At 36.8% G+C, this 14,397-nt stretch overlaps 1 protein-coding gene across 3 annotated transcripts in view; it reads left to right on the top strand.

The window, feature by feature from the left end:
• Positions 1-14,397, top strand: part of BRD10 (bromodomain containing 10) — a 59,957-nt gene that overhangs the window by 33,295 nt on the left and 12,265 nt on the right. The window lies entirely within an intron of this gene.

The following is a 14,397-nucleotide window of genomic DNA, read 5'->3' as shown; positions in this document are numbered from 1 at the left end:
AATATGTCATAATTGCTCTTTGAACTGAAATCTGATAATGTCATTATGTAAATAAGTTGCATGACTTCAGCAGGAATACTATGTTTAGTTCTAATCACACCATCTTAAAAACCAGACAAACTCTCAAGTACGGGGGAGTTGAGATACAACTCAATCAGTGGTCAGAAGTTATGAGGTAAGGACAATCTTTCTTTGTGCTTGTATAGCTCTATCTGATCATAATTCTGTGTCTTGAAACACTTGTGATATAGAAATACAACATAAAGAATAAAGACTAATTGCTGAAGAAATGATCATAAATAAACAGTGAAGTATTGATTTAAAACATTGGAAATGTTTTAAAAATTACATACTTCTAAAAAATACAAATAAAAAGATGTTAAGTTAGCAAACTTGGCTAGACAGAAAGTGGTTTCACTTTGCAAGGGAAGTTATTAGAGTTGCATTTTTGATGCCAGTAATGCCATGCATAATTAAGTTAGATAACTTTAGAAGAGAGGCAGACTTTTGTCTGTCAGCTCTGACACAAATGGCAGTGGCAGTTCCAGAAGCATTCTCAATTTCTTTCAGTTTTCTGTAGTGCCTTGCATATTAAGTGAAACATACTGATTGGACATTGCAAATATGACCTAATGTGAAAGCTCATTTTAATATGATAAATTATGATAATTTTAAGGCTGTTCATGGCCTTTTCTTGTTTGGAACTGAAGATGGTGGAAATGGTGGTGTTCTTACTACTTCATGGTATCTGTCTTGATGGCTTTTTTTTTTTTTTAATGGTGAATCTTTCTTCTTCATGACTAGCTCTCTTGGTAATACCAGTTATAGTATTTGTTAACACATGTTACTGAGTTAAACTCTCACAGAAATCTTTAAAGCTTATGGTAAATACTAATGCGTATTAAAACTATAGCTTTTCTAATTTACATTAAGACTTTAATGTACAAGCTTTTTCTTTGTCCTAACTGTCCTTTGTTTCCAAGGAAATAATTCTAGACTATATAAAAGGAATTCCTTTTCCAAATTTTTGAAGTACTGAAGTCTATAATGAAAAAGCTGAACTATAAGACTTCTTTAACATGAGTAAACATACTGTTTGCTGGCATTTTTGTAGATAGTTGGACTCATATCTGACACTTTTCAGAACATCATCTGGAGCCAGCAAATGACACGAGAGATACTTAGCTCAAATAAGTTTTGTTTGGCAAGTTAAAAGCAAATTAAAACAGGGTTATGTAAAGGAAAGACATGGATAATTTTAAATGTAGGCATTACTACCAATTCCTCCCACAACAGTGAAATAATAAACCTATTTGAAAGAATTTTCATTACTCTTTTGTACATCTGCAATACCATTTGAATTAGCTATGAATAGAAGTTATCCATTACACTTCTGCTTCATTACTGTTGAGTTTTTTGTAACAATGATAAGATTTTCATTAGTGCCGGTTTGCAGTAACTGTCTAGAGAAAAAAAATGAAATTTGACCTCAATTCTTTAATGCTGAACAGAAATTCAGTCTTAGTATTACTTCTTTCCAGACTGCTTTCCTCTTGAACTCTAGCCACAGTTCAGATGTGAAGCTTCATTTTCACACATGCTTTCAACTGACATAAGCGAAAACTGCTGCCAAAAAATAGTTCCTATTCTCCATCACTCCATCAGCTTCTGTTTTCTCTGCCACTCCATAAGAGAGGGTAGCAAAATTCTTTGTTCAGCTGCATGGTGAATTGAGTCTGCAATAAACCAAACATTCTTTTCCACAGCTGATGAGGTGGTTTTAACCCAGATCATTTTCCTAGGGCAACTTAATAGTGCGTTTGCACAGATACCTCTCTGCTTGTCTTCTGCCACAGATTGAAGGGTTGCTGTAAGGACAAGAGTGAGCATCTCGAACAAAAGAAAGTGGGACTGCTTTTGTCATGAGAAGTGCTCTTTTGTGGCAGCTGAAGTTGTTAGGGATATTACAATCTAAGACAGAGGTGCTCTAAAATTCTCTATCTGTTCAGCTACTAAATAATTCCTCTCCTCACTACCTTATGAATTTCACGATGGAGAGAAAATAATATATTGGGCAGATTTGTTATTTGTTTGAGTATTTAGATGGGAAAAAGAAAGCTGGACACGCATAAAAGGGAATTGATGGATTTGCATCAAGTGGAGGAAATCTAATCCCTGTGTACCATCTTGTAAAATGATGGTGGGTAGCTCCATCAAGAATGTCTAATATAGAATGGCTTCTGGCTTTGGTGCATGTCCTAAAGCATGTGTCCTGGCACAAACATTGTGTGAGGAGCTGTAGAAGAAAAACCAAAGGGAAGTTGGCATACTGTGACTTGAAAGGAGACTTCAGGAGGTGACACCTCCTTAGGTGAAGTCTCTTTTGTACCTTTGAAAGGAATGGAACCTTTCCACAAGGCACCTCGTGTAGTCTGGGCAAAGAATCTATCACCATTTTCTGAAATTATGTGATATGTTATTGTAGTTTTAAAGATTTGTTTGTGACTACTGAAGATATTAGTCTTTATTTTAGTCTGTCTTTACAGGAAAGTACACAGTGCTAAATTTCATTTTTCCCCCCTCATTATTCATGATTCTCAGAGAATATCTTGAAGTTTTCATCAGAAGGTCAAATGCAGCATACAGTGTGGAAGTGAGTCAGAAAGGTGCCAGCACTCAAGTAGTACCTGACTATTCAGCAGCCTTGTGTACTGCTGAAATATAACTGTAATTTGGATCTGCCATCTATTGCTTTGAGTGCTGGGTATTGTCAGAATAGTATCTTAGATTTCTATCTTGTAAACTGTTCTCTGATGTCGCTGTATTTGTCATTATGGAGCACTATGTTTTTTAATTATGGAATTACAGTAGGCCAGCCCCTGATGGACTGCCTTAAAATTGTCAGTATAATCTGAAGGTTAAAGTTCTTGATTTTATTTTGCTATGTAGAAAATTTTATATCCTTAAAGGAAATCTAAGATCTAAATTCTGAGATAGGCTAATAGGACCCAAAAAGAAGCCAAGTAAAAAATGGCAGTTAACAAATGACACCTTTACAAATTAGCATATCTGAAGAGTCAGGAAGTAAGGAACTTGTTTTAAGTGAGGAACTTCTTTTTTTTTTAATTAAAAAAAGTGTTACTCATTTTTGTGTATTTGTGTGTGTGTACACTCGTATAGTGTACATATTTTTAAAAAGTATGTTTTGCTGTGTTTCTATGTCACATTTGAAAAGTGATGTCCTTTCATTTTAAAGCAATAGTAAAAAAGGAATGAATATGAAAAGAAAACTTACAACAAGAAAAATTAGATTTTAATAAGAATTGTCTGTTTTGTTGCTAATACCATCATAGGTAAGATGCAGCGAAAGTCATCACTAGTCAGTAGACAACTGAGAATCTGAAATACAGTGTTGGCTAAAAATCACTCTCTTGAAATTTTACTCCATTTTTACATCACGTTTGCTGAGAATGTATATATATATATAAGCATGACAGTTCATTTGAATGGGAACTCTTTGACATTTGCTCTAACTAGTAAATTAATTAAGAAATGCAAAGTAACACCTTTTGTGTATATATATCAGTATGCAGGATAACAACTAACAATCTGAAATTTTTAATACTTTTTTTTTTTTTTTGCTGTTTTCTGCTGTGTCAGGTAAAATGAGGGAGAGTTGCAGAGTGAATAGAAATTTCTTTACTGCTATTCAGATAATCACCTTCTTTAGTCATCTGAAGCCATTTTTGCATGAAACTGTTAATTAAGCTATTCTGTAAGTCAGTTGTATGTATTTAACTGTTGTATAGTACAGCTGAACTTGAGTATTTTTTAATCTCTTCTTGCCATTGTGTAGTATGAAACTGTGACAGGATTGCAGATGCTTGTATCAGATAGTAAATTTGGGGCTTAGAGAAGCCTGCAGAGGCAGGTGTTATTTCTTAACCTGACTTTATAGTAAGCATGTTTGTTGTAAAGTCAACTGGGTTGCGACAAGATCAGTTAACTCTAGACACTGTCCTATGTCTATGTTAGAGCTTAGATCATCTAAAGAGAGCATAAACATTCAAAGATTGTTTGTTTATTGAAATGCAATAATTTGTTGGTAGTGCCATTGGATTTGAATCATTGCATGCAAGTCTGATTCGTAACTGCATAGATGTCTGCGGAGGGAGAAGAGAGACTGGAGCCCAGGATTCCTGAAGTTAAGTACACAAGGTTAAAATGATAAAGGGCAATATGTTCCAGAGTAGGAAGCCAGACTCTCCCTACAGGAAAAGTCAGACAAAGGTGAGGGGAAGGAGAGTTAGCTAGTCAAAGGAGATAGCCAAGTTGACAACTAGCCAGGGTTTGTAGGAAAAGGATTGAAAATTTTGCTGTTTTGCAAAGGTGTGTAACACTCTAGTGTTCTTGACGTAGTAATAAGAAAGATAAAAACCTCCTTTGTAAAGGTTTTGGATTTTGCTGTTTTCTAATGTTGTTTCTGAAGGTTTAAATTAGGTGGTTGTGTTTCCTAACCCAGGTAAACATCTTTGTCTATCTTTAGGGGTGGATATGTCTTTTAAGTAGATGAATAACAGAAGTGCTGAAGACAAACTAAGGCTTTCTGCAAGCTTAAATTCATACAAGCTTAAATTCATAAGCTGCAGAAATCTGTATTTAGGAGTGCACCTGAAGATTCAGAGTTCAAAAGAAGGGGGGAACTAGCAGTTCAGGTCAGAAGTATTTAGGACTTCTGACATAAATTCGTTTGTGGGATCCACAAGACTGTTCAAAGCCATTTGAGCCACATTGAGCCAGGACAGTATGATGGAACAGTGTCTTTTTATTGTTGTTGTTCAATGTGTTCATAGAAAATGGAAGTATCCAAAATAAGAGAAGAGACTGACTTTTTCACTGCCACACATTAATTAAAAATAAATAAATAAATAAAGATACATAGCAGAAATAATGCAAAATGGCTAATTTACTAAATACACAGAGGAAGAATTTTAGAAATGTATTTAGGAAAGAAATGGGCAATATTGCCATCTGTTTGAAAATGTTTGGTAGGGGAACTGTGTTTGAATAAGAATGAACAACAATTCCCAAGAATGCTTGGTGGAAACATATGCAACCACCAAAAATAGATTAGGGCTTTTACTAATATTTCTGTGATTCATACACCAACTTTACAAATTGTAAAGTGGAAAAAAATATATAGTGTCTTCTCATTTGGGTTCAGTGGAAAATTTGTTGGTACTGGGTTAAATTTTCTTCACTTGTTAGCATGAGGTGGACTTCCTTCTCCCAATTCTTCTGCTCCCTCCTCAGTGAAATATGCACTGAGCTTGACAATTTGGGATGTAAGGAGTTCTCTGTTATACTTGTTTGCAAAGTTTTATATTTATACTAATATACATGCAAACAGATAATTATACTGTCTGAGAAATCTGTGTATGCTTTTGATTTAAACTTTAGATGAGGGGATCATTATCCTAAATCTTTAATGGAATAACATAATAGATCTAGTTGTAGTCTTGCAGCTGAAACATAATATTTTAATTTCATCTCAGGTTCTGTATCACTATGCATCTTCTTCTGCAAAATATCTAACATACTCTTTTTCCATTCTTTGTCCTAAAAACTTGATTTGTACTTTACTGACTTTCGAATAGTCTGTTATTGCTTCTTCCTGGCTTGTCTGCGTCTTTAAAAACACTGCTATAGCTCCAAAACATTGAATTTGGAGTCTGAAATAAGTTTTTGAAATTCACATTTATGTTTGTGCTATTTCTTATAGTCCTGAGATGAAAATGAGCATGTGGAGTTTTTGGAAATTCAAGCAGCTAATTATTTGCTTGCCATGAAGGAATATAGCCAATTATAGGCTTCAAATTTTGAAAGATTTCCCGCAACAATTACTTCTCTGCAATTCCTGGCTTATGCTTATTTCATTAGCTTTCTGTATTTTTGTCTCAGTCTTGTGTTTTTCATAGCTTCTCCAGTACCTCTGTTGCTCCCTGTATTAGGTGTATTTTTTCACAGCTGTTTTCTCTTAACATCCCATCATTTTTCATGCCTTTCCTAGTTTCTAGGCTAGTCCTCCAATAAATGTATGCTAAGATGCTTCACCTAAGCCACTTCTATCATTTATCTTTTAAAATTCCAGATGTGAAGGTGTGAGTTCTGCATCAAAGATATGAATTCATACATTTAATATGGAATGTTTTCATCATAGAGATACTGCTGTGTATTCAGGACATTCCATAGTGCTTTGGATTTCGGTCAGTTAGTATATTATTTTGAAAAAGCATGCAAGGCATTCCTGTCAGTACACATAGTTGAAATAAAACAGTTGATTTTAAGGTGTTCAGTTGAAGGATAGTAAAATATATATATATATATACAGAGTTAAGAAAGATGAAAAATTCAGCTATATGAAAGTCAGATGAGATACTTAATTAGTTAAAAGGAACATCAGCTTTTTTAAACAGCTTAAGATACTGCATGCATCCAGTTTCTTCATGAGTCACAGAAGTATAAATTAATTAGTATCTTGAATTTCTTATAATTAACAGCAAAATGTGACAGTTCAGTGGTATATAATTTGTCTTCTGAGTTAGTTTGGCAAAGATAGTAAGGTAAATACTTAAAGAGGTCTTATAGAAAAGATGGAGAAGGACTCTTTACTCAGGTAGATAATGATTGGACAAGGAGGAATGGTCTTAAACTAAATATAAGGATAACTAAATAAAAGGATAGATTTAGATTAGACATTAGGAGGAAATTCTTCACTATAGGGATGGTGAGGCACTGGAACAGGTTGCCCAGAGATGTTGTGGATGCTCCATCCCTTGGAGCTGTTTAAGGCCCAAGGCTAGATGGAGCTTTGGCCAATCTGATCTATTGGATGGCGTCTCTGCCAATGGCAGCTGGGTTGGAACTAGGTGGTCTTTAAGGTCCCTTCCAACCCAAGCCAGTCTATGATTCTTTGAATATGCTGATGATAAACTTTATCCTGCATTTTTGTGTTTTACAGTTTTAAATGTGGGAGATAATCAATGCACTGATCATCATGTTGTAATTTTGCCCAAAGAAAATTAGGACATGGCTGAATGTCTGGAGAGTCATTTCACAGTAATGAGCTAAATCATGAGATAAAGACACATCCTATAGCAAGAAACTTATTTTTGTGCTCTTGTGTTGTTGTGGGCTTTTTTGTTTTGTTTTGCTTTGTTTTGTTTGTTTTTGTGGTGGGGTGGTGGTTTTGTTTGTTTGTTTTTACCAGTCCATTTGTTTGCAATTATTAATAAGAGTTTAGGATACCATTTCAGGATATAGCTTGATTTGGCTGGATTCACATCATGAAAGTGCAAGCAGAAATCTTACGAAAAAAAAAAAAGCGACAAAAGTTCGAGGGTTGACATAAAGTGTTCACCAGTCTTTTAATTAGTTACAGGTAAATGCTCAAAAAGATGATCAATAAAGAGATGTCATGAGTGAGTTTGTTTTATGATTTACTACCAGTCATTCTTCCTGACTCCATCCCAGACCTCTAATAAAATCAGAGGTTAGCAGATGGTAGATAAAAAATTCAGAATAACATTGCCTAGGGTAAATACAAGTTATTGACTTGCAGGAACTTCAACTATAGAAAGTAACTCCAAGCTTTTCCAAAATGAAAGCGCATTCAATTATAGATGAGTTTGTATAGCACAAGTGATCTCATCATTCATTCTTATTTAGTCAAAGCTTCCACTAAAGTGTCTGAAATTCTAGTAGTCGGCCCGTAAGTTGGTTAATAATAGTATTCAATATCATTCCATCTCTGAATTGAAAAAGTTATTAATCTCTTTTCTTTAGGTATCTGATGTCCAAAGCAGCTGCAGATCATCAACTCCCTCTCCGTGTGACATCACTAGAAAACGGTAGACTGGTGATGTCACACATACCACAGAACCCCGCTGCAGAATGGAGCAGGCCTATTAAGGGTAAGGTAAGTTTTCTCCCTCCACCACCACCCCTTTTCAACAATATTGCATGGTTTTATAAGATTTCTAATTTCTTTATTTTATATCCCCAGGATATAAAGTAAAGACTAAAGAAAACCTTATAAAACTGCATAATATTGTGGTTGTGTGTGTGTGTGTTTATTTAAAAAACAAAACAAAAACTCCCTTATGAAGTTCAGTCCTTACCCCATATACCAATATCCTGGCTCCAGTCTGCTTTGGGGTTCCATGATGAATATGCCAGAATAGTGTATGTTGGGACATCACGGAGAGTGGAGTCAGCATTCCCTGGCTGCTCTGGATGTCAGAAACCTAATTTTAAAAGGTAAGTTTTCAGTTGAGAATGCGTTGAATGTCTCTCTTTGCTTATGTGGAAACATTCAACACATTTCTGATTTTTTTTTTGTTGTGTTTGCATTTTTAAAATTTAGTTGTAGCTTAACACAGCTTCAGGTAACATTTTGTACTTGGCCTTAGTCTAGGCCCTTTTATCTTGTTTGCTTTGCTGTTAATACCATGTGTTGCATTTGCACACACACAAAAAAAGTGTTTTGTTCATCACTACCTAAAACAAGACCATAAGTAGCAGTCATATAGTCAAATAGCAGTATAGAAGCAGTGCTATTGGCAATGTGAATTACCAGCAACATAAGAATGTAATTCTGTGCACATCCAAGTTAGTCACTGGATATTTCTGCATAAATAATCAGTTTGGAGTGTAGGCTGTAAAAGCTTAGCAAACTGAGAATTAGCTCAACTAAACTGAAGGGGAACAACTCCTTCATATGTATTAAGAGCAAGCCTTTCATTGATAAGGAAAGACCTTTTTTCCAGTAAAGATTGTCTTGGGTTGAAATACTTATGTATTTGTATTCCATGTCTACTAATAAAGTGCTGTTGAAGTTCATACACACTGGAAGGTAGTACATCCAGATCTCCATCTCTGCGTACCTCTCATTGATGAGAGGACTGAACCATGGAGCTGTAATAGCTACACAGTTGTATAAACGCTGTTGTTCAACTAAACCACTCACCATGGATTTTCATGGGCAACTGTATTTTGATTATTCTGAGTAGAAAGGTCATGCTATTCTGTGCTTATAAGCAATTTTTTGCCCCGAGATCATAGAATTGTAGAGTATCCTGAGTTGGACGGGACCCACAGCAATCATCAAGTCTGACTCCAAGAAAGTCGAGCAGAACCATGAAAGCAACACAATGCTGCATTCTATTCATTTGTTCATCCCGTTAGCACATCAGTTCATATTCAGAGGCTTTATCTTTCACCTTAAGAAATCCTCTAGTCTGACATTTGAAGAGACACCTTCAAATTTCATGGACCTTGAAGCAGCACTACTGCTATTGCTGCAGTAGGTCAACCGAGGCCTTCTGAGTGGAATTTTGAAAATAGGAAGGAATGGCAACTCAGCAGCTTTTCTGGACAACCTGTTCTAATGCCATTGGTTTCTGATAAAAATACAGTTTCTAAAGTCCATCCTAAACCTTCTGAGCTTCAATTTGTGGCCATTTTATACATAAATATTTATACATAAATATTTGTAAAGGGAAGTTTATGTTGCATAGAAAGTAGGCTGCTACATATTGCTGAAGTAGGGAGCTAGGTCAGAGCTTCATCAATCATTGATTTGCTTTTTTATTGGAAAATCACAAGACTATGTGTTGTAGTTTAACCCAGCAGGCAGTTAAGCACCACACAACCATTCACTCATGCACACCAGAGGGAGAGAAGCATGGAAAAACAAAACAAAACAAAACTCATGAGTTTAGGGCAGTTTAATAGGAAAGAAAGAGGAGAGGAAAAAAAAGAAAAGAATACACAAAGTAAGTGATGTACATCGCAGCTACTCACCACCATCTAACTGATGCTCAGCCAGTCCCTGAGCAATGGCAGTGCCCTGCCCTCAGGCTACTCCCCCCAGTTTTATTGCTGATCACGATGTCATATGGTATAGAATATTCCTTGGGTTGGTTTGGGTCGCCTGTCCTGGCTGCGTCCCTTCCCAGCTCTTTGTGTCTCCTCAACCTCTTTGCTGGCAGGGCATCACGAGAAGCTGAAAAGTCCATTTTCCAGTCAGCACTGCCCTGCAACATCTAAAACATCAGTGTTTTATCACCACAATTTTCATCAGATATCCAAAACACAGCACCCTACCAGCTTCTATGAAGAAACTCTATGTACCCAATCCCAGCTGAAACCAGTACACTATATTAGAGAATTAAATCGCATAACAAACATGATGCTAAATTTTGTAGTGATGTGTCTCAAGCTTGTAGACATTTTTTATTTCCCTTTTTATATTTTAAAATTTAAGGAACAATAGCTGATTGAACTGAACTACAGTTATTGAAAAAATAAGGATTTATTTTTCCAAACTTTTTGGTCCCTATATGTTCTGCACCATGGCTGTTTCTGAGGGAACGATATTCTTTCTGAGGAAAAGATACTCTAATTTCTGTGTGTTGTCACTACCAGATTTACTGCCAACTACAAAACCCCAGTAAAAAAGTGAGTAGTTGAAATACAGGAAAATAATTAATACATTTGTTAATATGTATTTACATAATTGCATAAAAATGATTGGGAATCAAATTGGGTTTTCTAGAGATGGTAAGTAGAGGACAATAATTTTCATTAAAAAACTATCACTAGTATTGTGTGTATTTTTTGCCTTATTTTTTTTTTTTAAGCAAGGAGAAATGTGACCTCTAAAAAAAAAGAACTTTACGTGATAATGCAGGTGGTAAAGTTCTGAGGTCTATTCTTGATTAAGCCTTCTACTTGTGTCCAGCTATTCAATGCATGATACAGGTATCAGTTCGAAGTTTACTCAGTGATTCAGCTAGTATTTATCTGGCTCATAGATACAGTTTTTTGTTTTGTTTTGTTTTCCTGTATAAACCAAATCTTATTTAACAATAAATGAGTATCTTAAAAATTCACCATGTCTTGTTGATTTTTACTCTGTAGTCATTTTAATACATTTTTTCACACATCCCATTCTTTGCTATATCAGATCTTGTACAGCATTTCTATATTCTGACAGTAATGATATAATTTATTTTTTCTTTTGACATAATCCACTGATACTATGTAGTATATAATCAATCACTTAAAACTCTGTGAAATGTTTTAAATACTTTACTGGAAAGATAAATCTGTTCACATAATTCTCTCATAAATTAGCAATTAATTCTGTTGACTGCTAGTATTAAGAGGTGATATTGGTTGCCTTTGGTAGGCTGCAGTATACACAAAGGCTATTTCCTGTTGCAGTGCTCAGTGGCAGGTTTTATGCTGCAGTGTATTACATGTGCAAATTATGACTGGCCACAAGTGGGGAAAATTAGAGCAGTTTCCTGGGTTGCCTGTGGGCTCAGCACTAATTGTTATGTGGTAATGGGGCATAATTTCCTAGTTAAAACCTTCTGATTTTTTAATTTTAATCAAAGAATTTGAAGGGGTAGCTGTTCATTTTGCTATGTAACATGTAAATGATTACTTATAAATAAGATACCTGGTCTTCAAACAAGCATTCAGCCTGATTGGCCCTGCTGCGCATTGTAGAGATCAGCTGAAACTTGTAGAAAGGAATTATTCCACAGTGCATAGAAAATTCATTATTAAAGACTGTCGGATAGCAGACAAGTTGAGCTTTGTCCAGCCTTTTCTTCCATAGGTTTATTTGTGCGCTGGACCACAGGAAGCTGTTTATCAAAAGCTGAAGATATGTATCAAATACATAGATTCCCAAGTCTTGCTTCTTTTTCTTGCAGAACTGTAGTCTCTTTATTTTCTTAACATCTCTGACAAGTCAACGGATGTAATGAATCCTCATTTATGTAAAATGCGCTGAATTACTTAGAATGGCAAAAGTACTATAGCATACCATATCTCTTTTTGTAGCTGTTCATATATCACTAAATCACAGAATGTCATGAATTGTAAGGGACCCACAAAGATCATTAAGTCTAACAGGACTACCTAAAAATTAAACCATACATCTGAGATCATTGTCCACATGCTTCTTGATCTCCAGCAGGCTCGGTGCTGTGCCCACTGCCCTGGGAAGCCTGTCCCAGTTCCCAACCACCTTCTGGGTGCAGAACCTGTCCCTAACCCCCAGCCTGACCCTCCCCTGTCCCAGCTCCATGCCGTCCCCTCGGGTCCTGTCGCTGTCCCCAGAGAGCAGAGCTCAGCGCCTGCCCCTCCGCTCCCCTCGAGAGGGAGCTGCAGGCCGCCTGAGGCCTCCCCTCAGCCTGCTCTGCTCGGGGCTGAGCAAACCAAGGGACCTTAGCTGCTCCTCACACATCTTCCCCTCCAGACCATTCACCATCTGTGTAACCCTCCTTAGGACGTTCCAATAGTTTTATGTCCATCTTAAATTGTGGCACCCAAAATACACGCTGTACTTGAGGTGAAGCTTCACCAGCACAGAGTAGAGCTTGACAATCACTTCCCTTGACCAGCTAGCAGTGCTGTGCTTGATGCACCCCAGTTGACTCACATTCATTTTACCATTGACCAAAACCCCTAGATCCCTCGTACTGGGGCTGTTTTGCTGGCCTCTCTTCCTCCAGTCTGTACATAATCAAGGACTGCCCCAGCACAGGTGCAAAATCTGGCACTTGCTCTTAAGTTTCATACATTTGATGATTGCCCAGCTCTAATTTGTCAAGATCTCTCTGCAAGGCCTCTCAACAGGTCCTATCTTATTATCATCTGGAATTTACTTAGTATGAGTTTGAGTCCTGTGTCCAGATCATTCCTAAAAAAAAAAATAATAATTAAACCAGCCCCAGAACAGAGCCCTGCAGAACCCCACTAGTGACTGTCCATCAGTTTGATGTAATCCATTTGAGCCCAACCCATCAGCCAATTTTCATACACTGCATTATGTAATTGTCTAGGTGTATGCTGGACGATTTGTCCAGAAGGATACAGTGAGAGACAGTATCAAAAGCTTTGCTGAAATCCAAAAAGATCAGGTCTGCTGCTTCGATTGGTTGATTAAGTGGGTGATCTTGTAAAAGGAAATTAATTTAGTTAAACAGAATTTTCCCCCTTGAACCTGTGCTGGCTATGAGCACTGACTGCATTGTTTTTCAGGTGTTTAACTCCTAGAATAATCTTCTCCATAATTTTACCTGGCACTGAACTAAGACTGACAAGCCTGTAATTACCTGAATCTTTTTTCTTACCCTTCTTAAAAGCTGGAACCACACTTGCCAGCTTCCAGTCAACTGGGACCTCTCCAGATTGCCAGGACTTTCAAATGTTTGAAAGAGATTTTGTGATGACATCAGCCAGCTCTTTGAGTACTCTGGGTTGAATCGCATGGGGCTCCATAGACTTAGTGCATTCAGCTGGAGCAGCAAGTCCTGCAGAAGTTCAGTGTTAGTTGGGAGTTTACTGCAGTCACAGTCCTCCAGCTCAGGGCTCCACAGGTCCTAGGACTCAGCATTGGTGCTAAAGAAGAGGTGAAGAAGGCATTAAGTGTCTCTGCCTTGCCTACATCCCTATTTGTAAGGTGACTAGCCTCATCCAGTATGGGCCAATATTGTCCTGGTCATCCTTTTGCTGTTAACATACTTAAAAACGCCATTTTTGTTGTCCCCTGCACTACTGACCAGCTTCAACTCTAACTGAACTTTAGCTGCACTGAATTTATCCCCACAGTGGCAAACAGCATCTCTGTGTCTCTGTGGTTTTCCTGTGTCACTTGACTTTGCTTACAATATCCATACACTTTCCTTTTCCACCTAAGCTCTAGAAAAAGATCCCTCTTAGCTGAGCCAGCTTTCTGCCCTGCTTGCTTTACTTCTAGTACTTTGGAATTGCCTGCTCCTGCACTCTTAAGAGATGGCTAATAAAAAGTGACGAGCCCTGATGGACTCCAGTGCCTTCAAAAGAAGTTTCCCAGGGGACCTTAATAACTAGTTCCCTGAGCAGCCTCAAGTCTGCTCTCCCCATATCCAGGATTGAAATTTTAATGTCAAAATATGCCTTGTTCATTTGCTTATGTAATAAATCAGAGAACTACTACTTGGAAAAAATACTTAAGAGGAATGTATATGTGTCTAAGATCGTTAAGAAAGATGTTTTGTCATATTGTGACCACTGTGTGGGTTTTTTTCCCATATTGTATTTTGCCTATTTAAATGAGGAAAAAAAAAATAGTGCTGTGTATATACACTCTAATTGTTTTTTTGTTTTGTTTTGTTTTGTTTTTTCCCCATTATCTTTTATCCTCATTCAGCCTTTCCAGACTTAACAAACAATTCTCTATGGAAGATCATAAGATGACATATTTCAATTTGGATAAGAAAATAAGTTTTAATTACATGAGTTAAAAACTTAAGGCTTTAGAGCTAGGAAATTGTT

Source organism: Aythya ferina (genome assembly GCF_964211825.1).
Source record: "Aythya ferina genome assembly, chromosome: Z".
Lineage (NCBI taxonomy): Eukaryota > Metazoa > Chordata > Aves > Anseriformes > Anatidae > Aythya > Aythya ferina.
Note: the sequence above shows the minus strand (reverse complement) of the source record. Positions and strands in the feature narration are given on the sequence as shown.